General features: G+C 34.2%; 1 protein-coding gene and 1 pseudogene across 50 annotated transcripts in view; one reads left to right on the forward strand and one right to left on the reverse strand.

The window, feature by feature from the left end:
* Window positions 1-16815, forward strand: part of MAPK10 (mitogen-activated protein kinase 10) — a 299098-nt gene that overhangs the window by 74052 nt on the left and 208231 nt on the right. The gene's annotated exons all lie outside the window — the stretch shown is intronic.
* LOC112919765 (U6 spliceosomal RNA) lies at window positions 5005-5104 on the reverse strand (annotated as a pseudogene).

Genomic DNA, 16815 nt, shown 5'->3' on the forward strand with positions numbered 1-16815 from the left:
GCTTAGCTAAATTGTAAAGCCTCAAGTAGGGAATTCTCAGATTTATTTAACCACAAAACCTCCTTGCTTTTTATTGTTTCTCACTGAATATAAATAATGTCTCGTGGGACATTGATGTCCTACAGTTCGCAGTCTAGGAAATGTTCTTCATTTCACACACGTTGTACAGAAGAATAGAAAAACAGGCACGACAATGTCTTCTTTCTTTGATGACCTACACTGCAAACAACTAACCATCAAAGAAAGTGCTTTTTAGCTTTACAAAACATCATGAATACACTTCTTTTTCCATTGTACAAAACCACATATCTAGGCACTCAAACCTTATGATCACTCAATCTTGTCAATGTCATCGGCTTTAACTTTGAAAGGTTTTCAACATTTTTATAGAATGTTGTAAAAAAATGAGTTAAAATTGGCATAGCTCCAGCTTTCTGTGAGATTTATTTTACCATATTATAATTCCTTCAAAGTATTTGTAGTTCAGTGCCTATTGTGTCATAGGAACACTATTCACTTGTGTGATGGCATTACATTTCTCTAGTGCTCCTTATTTTGGTTTCAGAGTAATAACATAAAAAACACATTATTCAGAAGTTTTGTTTTATTTATTTTCCCTCTAGCCCTGACGGTAGATTATATTAATCAGTTTTTGTTGTATTTAATGTTTCTGTGTCAGATAGAGTATCCTACATGGCTTTCCACAACTGGGCACGGGTTTATTCAAAGAGAAGTTTAATGAGCTTCTGTAGGAATTATTCCCACTATATTCCATTACAACTAAGCTGAGTTGGGGAAATATAATTAGAAATAAAATCTCTTAGGATCCCAGTGAATCCTTCCCATGTAGAAAAGAATGAAACAGTTTTATTATTGTGTAAAGATTGATCAGACTGAGATGCACTTCACATGCAATCTGCTGACAAGATTGCAATGAAAGAAATCTCTCCCTTAGCTAGGTAGGCAGATACAGTTCATTACATTTATGCTAATCGTCTTTATTGAAAGAAAAAAATAAAAATTTTTTGTTTCTTTTTTCCTTAAAGTATAATTGATTTCTAACATTATATTAGTTTCAGGTGTACAACATGATTCATATTTATATACATTGTGAAATCACCACAATAAGTCTAGTTACCACTTAGCACCATACAGAGTTATGTTGTTTTTTGGTCTTATGTTGAGAATGTTCAAGATCTGCTCCCTTAGCAAATCCCAAATATGCAGTACAATATTATTGACTATAGTCACCATGCTGTACATTACATCCCAATAACATTTATTGTATTACTGGAAGTTTTCATCTCAACTTGTATCTTTATGCCAAGCAGGAAGTAGCATCATGAAGCCAAGTACATAGTTTTAAATTCCCCAGAGCTGGGGAAAGGAATGCCATCTACCCTCCTAGAGTTCATACATCAAAGAAATTGCTCTGAGGCCTCTGAGAAATGCATTCCTGGGATGCAGAACCAGTATGAGGTATATTAATCTTTTAAAAAGATTTGTATACATCTTAAAAAGAGAAAGCATTTAGAATTTCAAGTTTTCTAAGGTAAATGCTAAAGGGACAGGGAGGAGTACTCTTCCTTTTTGGCACTAGGGAAAAATGAAGTTAATTAATTTTTTTAGAACTGCATTTACCCTTGCAATTTCCCATTTTTGCTACTACTTTATAGTTACGCTATAACTTTTTAAAACATTGACTCCATTTTTAAAAATTGATTTTTTTAAAAATTGGTTTTTTAAAAAATTGACTCCATTTCTGTGTTGTCTCCTTTTTCTGAGCAGTTTGCAGTTGTATAAATATCCAGCAAGTCCATAGTAAAATACAAAATCAAGTAATTATCAGAATTACAATAGGATGAATTTAAAAAATTAATACAATATTCACCTTGAAGGAATTTTTTTTTGAGGGGATATCTTTAAATATATCACACTAATGATATGATTCTTCATTAGAATTTTTGATTCTTGATTAGCAGCGCATAACATTTTCTTGGTATATTACATTCACAAACTCTAGTGGAGACTTTTTGCTTGTGCTTTCAAATGAGTATTTCAGCATTATTTTGTAGTTTCTTATGAAATCTTATCCAATCCAAGCCTGTAATCTAATAATATAAATTTTTAATTAAGAATTTTTCTTATTATCCCCAATGAATTTCTCCTAAGTAACATTGCATTTACATGGTAATCTAGGCCCTTCAGTAATTATTCCATTTTCCCTAATAATTTTTCCTACATCCAAAACACAAAGATATCCATGGCTGTTCTCTAGTATTAAAGTCTTATATAAGACACCCATTGAAGGATACAGATTGGACTTATAGTGTTTAAGGTACAATGTATTGTCTTGAGAACAAATACAAACTGGGCCTTTTTTTTTTTTTTTTTTTGCATTGGTCTAATCAATAACTGTATTGTCCATTATATCTCCATGAATAACGGGCCTCTACCTTTGTTTTCCATCCTGGTCCTGGAGAGAACTTGCATGATAGGCAGTTGAGATATGGTGAAATAACTGTGAGCCTTTCCTGACGGAGCCTACATTCCAATAGGATTTCCTTTCACTTAACTCATTGTCTCGAACACCAACTCAAGAAACTTCATTCCTTTTCAAAGTGTAATCTGAGCACAGTGTTTTCAGAAGAAGACTCCGGGATGCTTCTCCTCACAGACTTTGGATCAGGGCACACACACAGGATGTTTGTGGTTGGCCACAAATAAGAGAGCCCAACATTTACAAACTTGAGCAGCAAGGCAATTTGGTGGAAGGGCATATGATGGTGCACAGAGCAGCAGGAGCACTGGAGTTAGGGAGACCTGGGGGAGATGGCTAGCAAAAAAGAGTTAGGCAGCTGATAGCACAACCTGATTTCCATGGGGAGAATTTGGCTGGAGTGCTGGTGCTGGGAACTTTTTGTTTGCTTGATTCTGCTGATGCTGCCCTTCACACATTACATTTTCAGAAGTCAAAATTTCAGTCACAAGTATCTGATCAACTAGAGCCATCTTCCAGTAATGTCAGCTCCATTATAGCAAGAGACTAAAGGGAAAGAAAGAGTTATCCCTCTTTGCTTTCTAGAGTGGGAGATGTCACTCTGCTTATTTTGATACTTCTGTCAAATGGTGCTCACTTTATGAATACATCATTCTAAGTGCTTTGCATATATTAATTCATTTATTCTTACAGCAACTCTAAGTGGCAGATATTATTTTTTCCATTTGTACAGTAAAGAAACTGGGCATAAGAAATTAATTAATTTAATTTTTATTTTTTAGATTTTGTTTGCCCCAATCACACAGTAAGTAAGTGGTAGAGAGAAAATCTGAAGCTAGACACTCAGGTTTCAGAATGAGTGGTCTTCTCAGTATTGCTCAGCCTTACCAAAGACAAGTGTTCAGAGGTGTTACTATAAAGAAAAGGAAAAAAAAGGAAAGAAAGAAAAAGAGAAAATAACAAATCAAATCAACAATCAAATGTTTGGTTTATTTGGTGATAAAATGTAGTTTCTAAATGTAGTTTCTATTTTTCTCTATACTTTATGTATTATAAATTTGTGTTTTTAAAAAAAAGTTTGCATTTTTTAAACATGTAATTTTGATGTAATGTTAGAGTTATAGGAGATTTACAAAGACAGTACAGTTCCCATGTGTAGTTTTACTCAGCTTCCCTATAGTTAACACTTTACATAGCCACACAAAGAAATTAACAGTGATCCATCACTATTAACAAACCACAGACTTTAACCAATTTCCTGTTTTTCCACTAACGTCCTTTTTCTGTTCCAAGGTCCACTCCAGGATCCTATATTGCATTTACTTACCATGCATGTTTCTTTACCTCCAATCTGTTTCAGTTCCTCATAACTTTGGTACTTTGAATGAATAATGGTCAAGTGTTCTGTTGAACATTCTTCAATTCAGGCTTGTCTGATGTTTTCTTATGATTAAAGTTATGGATTTGGAGGAAGAATATCGTTCTAGTGCATTCTATCAGGGAAGTTATATAATATCAATATGTCATATTATTAGGATTTTAACATTTAGTATTTAGTTGCGGTGGCTCTGTTTTATTTTTATTTATTTTATTTTTTTCTGTTTTATTTTTTAATCATGATTTTTTCTTTACTTTTAAAAACATTGCTGAGTTAAGATTTCCAATATTTAGTAGATTTTATTTATTTTTTATTGCAACTTTTCTTATATTGCAAAACCTCTAACTCCTATGGATTCCTAGACCACATATAACTAACTCACTCTTGCTCTTCAGTAACTAAGTTCTTGTGATTTAGAACATAATCTGCTCCTTAAACCACATATAACTAAATGCTCCATCTGATGTGTAATAAGCTAAGTGAAAGATGAGCAGTCCACTATGTCCATGTTTTAGAGTAAACTGTATAGCCAAAGGCAATCCTTATTCTGATACAAAATGTAGTACCACACTACGGAGTTAGTGAATTATAGTCAATTCTATTTAATGAGTATCCAGGCTCATTTCTTTTAAGGCCTTCAGGCCAATTTGCCTCTTGGCTTAGGTTTTATGATACAATGTACAGCTCATTTAAAACAATTCTCCATACATAAAATTGTACATCTGTCTTTTGATATGTGTAAAACGTGCTGAAATAGTAGTGTAGACAAATTCTTGTTAAGGAAAACCATTTTGCAGTTGTCCCTGTGTAATCCCATGATCTTTTGTAATTTGTACGTTTTGCTTATAACTGAAGTATGTATTTAAAAACCATTATGATCTTACGCTTTTGTATTTCATATATATATACACACAAAACTATATATATATATACTTAATATAATTTATTATTTTTATTTGAACTCTTTCTTCCTTATACCAGAGAGCCGATCTGTAAACTCTTTTAATTTTTTTTGCAACTTTAGGAGTACTATTACATGTTGTTTGTGTGTGTTTGTTTTTTTTCCTTTAAAATAAATAGTAGCATCTGCTCTAGGCCTCCAACAGACAGTGGAAAAAAATTTTTTTTAAAAACAGAATGCTTCATAAATTTGTGTGTCATTCTTGTGCAGGGGCCATGCTAATCTTCTCTGTGTTCCAATTTCAGTATATGTGCTGCCTAAGCAAGCATGACAGTGAAAATTTTTAATGTTTGGTAGGCCATTTGTTTAAATTTAAGTGGGTGATAGTGAAGATGTGGCTAAGAATAAGAAAAGAATAAAAGTACATATTCATGATAAGTCAGTGTTTAGGATGCTACAGTTCTAGCAATGCTCTTACATTTATCAACTTGGAGCATGGTGATCCTGGTTATTTAATACACCATTCTAGTGTATTTTGCTTTTCCAAAAAGAACTTAGCATTTAAAACAGTTGCCCTCTGCTTAGACATTTAGTCACTTAATCATTACTTAATCAATATCTCAGTGCTTAGGCACCTTAAAGAGCATCTTAGTAATCTTACTACAAAATTTAAGTTTGTTATATGATTGCCTTAAAACAACTTTATTAGTTTTTCACTGCTAAGGGCTAGTATGGAATCCTAGAACCCTGGCTTTTGATCTTAACAATAATATATGAGAAATCATAAGAATTAAACCACTTTCCCCCCTACCCCCAGCTTACTTTCCAGGATATGTCATAAATGATATATCCACAAACCAGTTTTTCCTTTTTTTTATTTTATTTTTTTGTTTGTTTTCAGGTGAGTGTGGGGAAATGGGAGAAACCATTTGGCAACGGGAGCGGGATATGAAATTAAATATTTCCATAGATCCGTCAGGTTTCTGGACAGATGAAAGAATCTTTACTCACAGGGATCCCTGGGTGGCGCAGCGGCTCGGCGCCTGCCTTTGGCCCAGGGCGCGATCCTGGAGACTCGGGATCGAATCCCACGTCGGGCTCCCGGTGCATGGAGCCTGCTTCTCCCTCTGCCTGTGTCTCTGCCTCTCTCTCTCTCTCTGTGACTATCATAAATAAATAAAAAAAAAAAAAAAAAAAAGATTATCTTTACTCACAGACAGCATGCATTAGTGGTGTGCTGGAGTTGGCATGCACCAGCTTGCAGGAACCAGTTATTAAATTCTAAAGAGTTTTGTCACCCAGTTATTAAACATAGCCATTATTAAAAATTGAATTAAAGAAACTTACGATGAAATACTTTTAAAGCAAAAGGTAAAAAAAGAATAAAGCAAAAGGTAATAAAAACTCAAGACTCATCATTTTCTAATTTTTAAATTATGCCTTAGTATTGGTACTCGAAGTTATTTGTATCGGTAATCTTTGAAATACAATGATTTGCCACTGCCCACCTATTCCCAATTCTGTGTCTAGAGACTTCATGTTGGTAGCCTTGAAAGGTTATGATTAACATATGAGTATGTATTCTCTTAAAGAAAATAAAATTAAACATAGAGACCCTGTGATTTAAAATCACTCTTCCCCTATCATTACCGACATTCTGTTAGTCAAACACACTACGCTCCTATTCACTTCAAGGTGTTTGAGTTTGCTGCTGTATTCCCATTGCTTGGAATCCTTTCCCCTTCACTGTACACTTGGATATTTTTTTCCCATCAGAGTTTACATTTTATTCTTTCACAAAAATCTTGTCTGATTATCCTATCCAGAATAGTCCACCCTGTCCTGCCTATTCCCTGACCTGAAACATCATTTGCCATTCCTTCACATGGCCTTATTTTCCTTAGAGCATTTATTATTCATTGAAAGTATATGGTTTATTTATTTATATGTTTACTGTCTTTCTCTCTTGCTAAACTATAGACTCCCCAAGGGAAGGACTCTTCTATTATCTTTTTATTTCCGGGGTTTTTCAATGCCTAAAAGAGGGCCAGGCACACAGTAGATGACTCATACATTTTTGTGTAAAAAATGATTTAATATTTGAATAGACAATATCAATGAAAGCTATCTAATTTAAAATAGAGGTTGAGAGATAGTAAAATTTGAATATGAGATAAAATTAAATTAGAGTACTACCACTTGACAAAAAAAGAGGCTTTAAGATTCTAAGATAGGCTATTGCAAAGAACACTTTTTTTGGGGGGGGTAAGTGTCATTTATAAAAGATAAAGATATTTAACTTTGGCTGCATTTTCTGAGGGATGGAATTTGGGAGTAGATTATGTCAAAATTCTAGTTAGAGATGGGTTTTGCATATTACATTAATTATTCTGTACTCGTCTGTGGAAATAATCCTTCTTAAGCAACATAATTTACATGAATGAGGGAGAGGGTTTTATTTTAAGGAACAGCAGCATATTCAGATTTTTTCGTGGCAGTCCTCCAGCTACAGAAGCTAGCTGTCAAGAACTACTTTCTTTCCCAGAAGGCTTTTGTAAGGTGGAAGCTGAGGCTGCAGTTCTATTCCAAGCCAAACTTTGTACAATATGAGCAAATAAAATGCAAAAGAACATTTTCAGTGACTTTGATGAGAGTAGCTATTTCTAATATTTAAGAGTCCAGTCAAATTTATTGCTGCTTTTAAAAAACTGTGATCAGGAATGGATAGATTATCTGTTATCCATTAAGAACTGAAATGTAGGGATCCCTGGGTGGCGCAGTGGTTTAGCGCTTGCCTTTGGCCCAAGGCGCGATCCTGGAGACCTGGGATCGAATCCCACGTCAGGCTCCCGGTGCATGGAGCCTGCTTCTCCCTCTGCCTGTGTCTCTGCCTCTCTCACTCTCTCTCTCTCTCTCTCTCTGTGTCACTATCATAAATTAAAAAAAAAAAAAAAAACGAACTGAAATGTAAGATTCATAAACTGAGGAGTAAAGGGTAACAAGGATATTGCTTAAAGGTAGTGATGTGGAGGTTGGCAAATATTTGGGAGAAAGCACATTTATTTATTTCATTCATTTATTCCACATATAGTTTTAAGCACTAATTATGTGGTTAGGCATTGTTTTCAGTACTAGGAATATACATAAGAGAATACTTTCTAGCTTTAAACAGCCTAATAGGGTAATACAAACAAGTAAGCAGGTTATTGCAACACAATGAGGTAAGTGGTAGGATGAGAATGTTCAAGGCTTTCTAAGAGCCCATGAAAAAGATAACAGCCCAGATTTATGATGTTTGTGAAGTTGATCACATAACCATGATTTACCTCATGGTTTAAAAAGTCTCTGACTTGTATGTAAATAATGAATTGAAGCACACAATGATATGCTAACAAATGTTTAAAAACTGGCTCTTCAGAGGAACAAAACCCTCAGATTTGTGGCATTTGCCCATTTCTGTGGTGTAAATATATCCACTTTGCTGATTTTAAAGCTACTAAGCTGGCAGACATAGTATATTTGAAGTTACAAGAGAAAGAGAATAGATAACAGAGGAAGCCTCCTGAAAAATGAGATAAAGGTAGGTTCAAGATGAAAGGAGGGTGAATAGATCCTCCACTAACCAAAGGGAATAAGAATAAGGGTGTGGATCTAGATGCATTTTTTTGTGGTTTATGGGTCCACCCTGACCCATAATTACAATTATGCAGAGTTACAATTTGCAGAAATAATTTGAAAATTTTCTATCTACTGGTTTGATGGGGACTACTAAGTTATCCTCTGGTATTAATTTTCTTTTTATTCTTATTAATAATAGAATCTCCCTCGTAATGGTCTCTTTTGCAGCTAATGCAGTTATGTGACTATGTTTGAGTCCATGGGATATGAATGGGATGATGTGTATATTTTTTAGGAAAGGTGCAGCAAGTGGCTTACTTTGGATTACCCTTTCTCCTTCCACCTGATTGGGAAATGACTAAAATGGCATCCAGTCTTGGATACAGAGATGAATACCATATATTTTCATCATGTGAAGGCATGAACCAAGCTGTCTTTTTGGAATGCTGGCTATCCTTCTGAGCAGAGCCTAGTCTGCTTGCCTATTTGCCTTTGCACATTATGTCAGAAGAAAATAAACATTTATCTTATTTAAGTACTGGATTTTTGAATCTCTTTGTTATAGCAGTTTAGACTGTCCCCTAACTAGTACAGTGTCTGTATTCTCTGTGAATGAGGAGATAAAATTATTTTTGAAGAATTTAGAGTTCATTGGGAAGGGCATACATACAGTTTGAAAGGAGTGAAGTTAGTTTGAAATAGCTAGGGGATGGGGGATAGGACAATAAACAATAGTTACTTGGAAAACATAGAAACATTGCTTGGTAATCTTGAGGAATAGAAGACCATTGATCATGGAAAAAGGAAACGATATAAATATGAATTAACTAAATAAACTCAACAAAACAGGGGAAAGCCCTCGCAAACAATTTTAATGTAGGCCATACAGTTTCTATCAGAAATGTTCACATTTCTCAGACATATATTTAAAAATCATTTAATGATAGTAAAGATTACAAGTATATTTTCAATGTTACATACTTTAGTTTTTTAGAAAGAGAGAAAGAATGCAGGGTGGGTAGGTCAGGGGGAAAGGGAGAAAGGGAATCTTAAGCAAGCTGCATGCCCAGCATGGAGCCTGATGTGGGGCTCTATCTCACAACCCTGAGATTATGACCTGAGCTGAAATCAAGAGTCCTATCCCTTAACTGTCTGAGCCACTTAGGCACCCCTCAATGTTACATACTTATTTAAATGCTCTACATATATAGCTTACAGGCTTGCTTGACTTTGAAGACTAGCTATATTTAATCTCCAGATCAAATAGGAATGAAATGCTAGGATCATTGAAATTAAGTAAGATGGAAAATGCTTTACTGTTATTGTGGGAAGTGTCCTGAAGGAGATGGTTTAATTAAAACTCAAAATTCATGTATCTTTACACTTTGAAAACTGAGCCCATATTATTGAATTTACCTTTCTACTATCATACATCTTTTCAAAAGGGAGCAAAATCATATTTGACTTTAGGATCTTTTAGGCCTAGACAGTTGTAGCACTATAGTAGTTTTTCTTGGTTTTTAATGCTCTTTGCGTCTTTGTGATATTTAATGTTCTTTGGGTCTTCGACATTTGATAAAATGTTATTTTAAGTGTGATGTTTCCAGTATGGACCATGTAGAATTAAATATTTGAAATCACTCATTAGAAGTAGACTACATAATTTCCTTGTCATAGATTTCATTTTTATTTTACCTGAAAGATGATGTGTATTATTTTAAGTTGTGATCTTCTTTATATTCTAACAATGGAATACCCAGTAGTCTTATGTTTTGAACGAAATTAGATAGGATCTTGTCCCTAAGTGGTTATGGGGATAAGGGTTTTTACATTTCTGTTTATTTAATTGGCATACTGTGATTCTTTTAAGAATCCACCATGATCAAAATAAGTCATATTTATCCTGTGCATGTTCAGCCAGTAATTGCACAAAATTTGTATCATAGGTTTAATTTTTTTATTCTAATCAAGATCCTTTGTTTTTGTAAAGTGGGGACAGTTTATATAGCCAGTGAAAGCAGTTTTGAAGATAGGTAAGGTGTGTTTGTTCACAGAAAGCCTTAAAGAAGCTTGGTGTTCACTGGAAAAATGTTTTAATTTGGGACACAAAGCCCTAAGCCCAATTACTCATTACAGTTTAATTGAGCAAATTGCTTAGTCTTTCTGTCAAGTTTGATTGATGCAGATAACTACTAGCTGGAGGTGCATTGGAATGCTGGGTACCTTAAAATATCTTGGGATTTGCTTATGAAAAAGGATATGTATGTAATAGGGACAGAAAATATTAATGTGTGAGAATACATGGTTTTTCTCTGTTCTCTTGTCTAACAAATTTGCTATGCAGATTGGCACAATCTTTAGAGGCTGAACAATAGAAGCATGAGTGGATACTTGCATGAAAATACTGTCTTGAGAAAAAAGAGAAAGGGATAAAAAAGGAAGAGGGAAGGGAAAGGGAAAGTCTCATCAAGAGACAAATAGAAGGAAATTTAGGGAAGAGAGTTAAAAGAGAGTGGGGAAAATTGGAATTGGAAATCAATAGGAATGAGGAAAAAATAAAGATTTAAAGAAATGGATTATAAATTAGAGTTCCTTTAATACTTAATGCTTACTATTTTTCAAGAGGTATACCTAGGAGTTAGAATTACTTTTTATTACCTTTGGTTGCTACATTTTGTTTCTTTCAACACAACACTTTAACCAAGTATTTGAGTTTTGTGTAAAAATCACAAAAATGATAAATTAGCTCTATATTTTGAAATGCTTCAGTGCTTTGTGAAAATCAAATATGAGGAAGACAAAAACTTTCATACAATATTAATATCTGATTCCTAGGAGAGTCAGACATGGTGACTCTTGGTAAGAAGTCAAATTCTCTGGACAAAATAAACACAACTACAAAATTGTATTGGTTTCTCCCAAAATATTTTATCAACCTTGTGACTGTGAACCAGTTAATATCTATGCTATAAAAGCAAAAATGAAACATGCTTACTATTTTCCCTTGGTTGATTTTATTGACAGGACTTTAAAGAGGTGTGAAATGTGAACTGTTATTTTGCAAATTTTTTTTGGATTTTGCTAATAGGTGCAGCTTCTATCTTGGCCTTATTAACTGCTCAGAACAATTGCCTTTCTTTTGTTAGGCCTTGGGCAAGATAAAATTCTGCATCACATAGCTTTTATTTTCCTTTTATTTCAATGGAGCTTGTGTTTCCCTAAGGAAAGAATGCTGGCGTATATCCTATATTAAATAGAAATTGTAGATTTAAAAACACTTCAATAAGATAATGAAGATTCCATAATTAGATATATTAAGGTGCTAGTTTTCACTTGGTTGCTTATTTTGTAGAATTTTTAAAAGCCCTGAAAAATAACATTGTCGTATATTTATTTAAAAGAGGGCTGCGATAGACCCACTACCCAGGAGGGCAACTGCATGATTTGCAGATGGCTGCTAAAGTAATTTCTAGATAGAAAATAAAAATAATTTGCCAATATCAGTGCATTGCATAAGAGAAGCAGGTGATATAATTTGCTCAATATTCATGTTTGGCCCCAGGATGTGTGAGACCTCCTAGGCTTGAGCCATCCAGCAAAGCTGGATTCTCAGAAAAGGTGGAATTGTGTCAGAACCAAATGGCAGAGGTGTTTGCCCTCTCTAGACCTATGAACCATTTTAGCCCACTTCTGTTTGAACTATTCTTATATAGACATGAGCTATATTGAAAACAACATCAATAATAATAAAAAGAAAAGTGGCAAAGTAAAAGAAATCATTTTTAAGTGCTGGTTAAGTATATTGTCTTTTTATGTTTCTCATCCAAAATCTTGAGATTAAAATTTAATAATTAATATAATTGTGTGAAAAAAACCCTTCAAGCTCTATTTCATACTATACATAAATTAATGTAGGCTGGATAAGAGACTTAAACTTATAAACCAAAAACCATAGAGTTTCTGGAAAAAATAAAAAATATATTTTACACTTTAGGGTATGTAAAACTTAGGAACCAGAAACCATTAATTATAAAAAATACGATAAAAATAAGAAGGGCAGCCCAGGTGGCTCAGTGGTTTAGCGCCACCTTCAGCCCAGGGCATGATCCTGGAGACCTGGGATCGAGTCCCACGTGGGGCTCCCTGCATGGAGCCTGCTTCTCCCTCTGCCTGTGTCTCTGCCTTTCTCTCTCTCTCTCCTCTCTGTGTATTCTCATGAATAAATAAATAAAATCTTAAAAAAAAATAAGAAGGTGAATTTTCTTCATCAAAAACAGTGCTAGGAAGATGAAAAGGTAAGCCATATGCTAGCATTAACTATTTGAATATAGATTCTAATAAAGAACTTTGTTCTCAGAAACATACGACATACAATATAGTGATTCAGCTTCTCTGTATGTCGTGTTATGCTAAGCTCACCAAAAGTGGCATCTGGCACCATACAACGCTGTTACAATACCACTGACTGTATTCTCTATGCCAAACCTTTTATTCTTGTGACTTATTTATTCCATAACTGCAAGCCTGGATCTCCTACTCCCCTTCACCCATTCCGTCTGTCAAGCATCAGTTTGTTCTCTATATTTATAGGGGTGTTTCTGCTTTTTATTAGTTTATTCATTTGATTTTTTTAGATTCCATTCCATATAAGTAAAATCCTATGGCATTTGTCTTTCTCAGTCTGACTTACTTCACTTAGCGTAGTAATCTCTAGTTCCATCCATACTGTTGCAAATCACAAGATCTCATCCTCTTTTTGGCTGCATAATATTCTGTGTGTGTGTGTGTGTATGTGTGTGTGTATGTGTGTCTTTCCATATCCTGGCTATTTTAAATAATGCTGCAATAAACATAGGAATTCATATTTCTTTCCAAATTGGTGGTTTTGTTTTCTTTGGACAAATCCAATAGTGAAATTATTGGATCATGTGGCATTTCCATTTTTAATTTTTTGAGGAACCTCCATACTGTTTTCCACAGTGGCTGCACCAATTTATGTTCCCACCAACCGTGTGAGAGGTTTTTTTTTTCCACATCCTGCTAACACTTGTTATTTCTTGGCTTTTTTATTCTAACCATTCTGAATCTTTTTGCTTGTTTGTTGGCCATCTGTCTTCTTTGGAGAAATGTCTATTCAGGTCCTCCGCCCATTTATTAATGGGATTGTTTGTTTAGGTTGTTGGTTTTTTGATGCTGAGCTGTAGGAGTTCTATATATTTTGAATATTAAGCCCTTTATTGGTTATATCATTTCCAAGTATCTTCACCCATTCAGTGGGTTGCCTTTTTGTTTTTTTTATTTCCTTTGCCGTGCAAAAACTTTTTATCTTGCCCCATAAGTTTATTTTTGATTTTATTTCCCTCGCTTTAGGAGACCTATCCAGAAAAAATGTTGCTATGGTCAGTGTCATAAAAATTACTTGCCTATGTTGTCTTCTAGGGTGTTTATGATTTTAGGCCCCACATTTAGGTCTTCACTCCACTTTGAGTCTATTTTTGTGTATGGTGTTGGAAAGTGGTACAGTTTCATTATTTTGCATGTGGCTGTCCAGTTTTCCCAACACTAATTATTGAGAAGACTGTCTTTCCCCCATTGTACATTCTTGCCTCCTTTGCCAAAGATTAATTGTCCATATATGTCGGGGTTTTTTTCTGGGCTCTATTCTGTTTTCTTGATCTATGTGTCTGCTTTTGTCCAGTGCCATACTGTTTTGATTACTACAGCTTTGTGCTGTATCTTGAAATCTGAACTTGTGATACCTCTGGCTTTGTTCTTTTTCTCTCAAAATTGCTTTGGCTATTTGGGATCTTTTGTGGTTCCATACAAATTTTAGCTTTATTTCTTATAGTTCTGTGAAAAATGCTGTTGATGTTTTGGTAGTGATTGCACTGAATCTGTAGATTGCTTTGTTTCCCTATATATATATTTATATATATATATATAAATTATATATATATATTTTTATTTTCAAATTTTTAATTTAAAATCTAGCTAGTTAACATACAGTGGACTTGTACTTTAATGTTCATAGCAACTTTATTCATAACTGCCCCAACCTGGACACAACCCCAATATTTCAGTAACAGGTGAACATATAAATCAATTGTGATATATTCATTTAGAGAAATACCTATTAATAGAAAAGAATCAATTATTGATGCATGGTGCAACATATATGAACTTAAAAACATCATCCTGAGAAAAATTAACCAGGCACACAAGTTTAGACGCTGCATGATTCCATTTTATAAAGTGCAAAAATAGGCAAAACTGATCTATGGCAATAGAACTCAACACTGGTTGCTTATGGGTGTGAGGGTGGCCTAGAAGTGACACAGGGAACTTTCTGGGATGATAGACATGTTCTATGTTTTTATGGGGTTAATGGTTGCAGGGTGTATATATGTATCAGGATTCATCAAATTATACATTTAAGATTTGTGCATTTCATTGTCCATTGAGTTTATCTCAAAATTTTAATTCTTAATTATTATAGTGTATCCTAAATGGCCCAGAAAGTGATTCAAAGAATTAAATATAAATGACATCTTTATCAGGCAAAGGTAAACAAAAGGCATTTGATTTATCTTCTACTGTTTTATCAGTAGGAATCAAAGAATATAAGCTTTGGGACTTCCTATGACCTGGATTTCCTCTCTCTTTCATGTATTTTACTACTATCTAGATTCTAGAAATTTTGCATTAATTTTCATATTCTTCTGAACACAGAATTCTAGATATACTACAGCTTGACAATATTTTGCCTTCCTAAATTTTTGATAGTAATTATAAAATTTACAATGGTAATCTGCACACTTCAGAATTAATATTCACTCTGGGACACCTGGGTGGTTCAGTGGTTGAGTGTCTGCCTTCGGCTTGGGGCCTGATCCCAGGTTCCCAGGATGGAGTCCCACATCAGGCTCCCTGCAGGGAGCCTGCTTCTCCCTTTGCCTATGCCTCTGCCTTTTTCTATGTCTCTCATGAATAAATAAAAAAAAAAAAAAAAAGAATTGGGCAGCCCCGGTGGCCCAGCAGTTTGGCGCCGCCTGCGGCCGGGGGTGTGATCCTGGGGACTCGGGGATCAAGTCCCACATCAGGCTCCTTGCATGGAGCCTGCTTCTCCCTCTGCTTGTGTCTCAGCCTCTCTCTCTCTCTCTGTGTGTCTCTAATAAATAAATAGGTAAAATCTTTAAAAAAATTAAAAAAAGAATTAATATTCACTCATTTTTGTTCATTTCTCACCTTCCTTCACTCTTTTCTGTTTCAGGCAAAGAGTAAGTAAAAATTATCTGCTAAGATTATACTAAAATGTTGAGTGCCTGAAGTCAAATTAGTCTCTTCATTTCATGTTTTAGAATGCTAAGCAAATTTTGAATAGTAAGTTCCCTAATTTCTAGTTGGAATTAGAAATATTAGAATTTTGCATTCCATTTTCATGCCTAAATGAGTGCCATAATAAATTGATTCATGTAATACTTTTAAAATACTTTTAATTTTTTTTGAAAAAAATTAAGGTGTTTTAAGTTAAAACCTACATTTTTTCTACTCGAAATTATAAATGCACTTATAAATTAATGTCATATCTTCAAAATATTTTTCATAGCTTTTGAGTTACAATATGTAAGTATTCAGAAAGTAGTCTCAGGATAACATATTTTACTTTAAAAAATAAATGACTTTAAAATTTTTCAAATCTTGGCCAGCTTATCATAGATATGTGTTTTAATCAGTATTTTCTTATTAAATATTTTCATTACTAATATATAGGAACCTTGAATATTATATGACCTTAAGGCTTGATGACAAATGTTAAATTTTGTGTCATAGCAACTTGTGTTAGGATGAGGCTTAATTACTCTCTTATAATTTTTATTTTGTTATCTAGGAATTTATTGTTAATCTGACTGTGACTGGGTTTGGCTGAGCAAGTGGGAGCAAGGGATATAGTATTTGAAGTGGAAATGCTCTCCAAATAGGAGTAGAAAAGGGAGGAAAAAAGAATAATGAATTAACAAATGACGTAGGCTGCATAGAGGTGAGACAGTAGATGCAGAAAGTGGGGCCTTGAATGCTTAGACAAGATGTACAGACTCAATATGCTCACAGGCACTCAAGCACTTTCTGAATTGAATTATTAAAACCTAGGAATTTAGAGGAAGAACTTAAGAAGTGTAGTGAGGTAGTCATGGTGATTAAAGGGGAAGAGTTTAGAAGATGCAATTTGAATTAACTTTTAAGAAGAGAATTAAAGCAGTGAGGCTAGCAAAGAGAAATTTGCATTTGTTAAAATGACAAGAACCAAATACATTAAACTGTTCAGACATATGTCATAATGACAGGGCAGTGTACTCACAATATTGCCTAATAGCTCACTATCATAGACTGGCAGATTCCAATGATGTGTGTAGTTTATGT

Source organism: Vulpes vulpes, chromosome 4 (genome assembly GCF_048418805.1).
Source record: "Vulpes vulpes isolate BD-2025 chromosome 4, VulVul3, whole genome shotgun sequence".
Taxonomy (NCBI): domain Eukaryota; kingdom Metazoa; phylum Chordata; class Mammalia; order Carnivora; family Canidae; genus Vulpes; species Vulpes vulpes.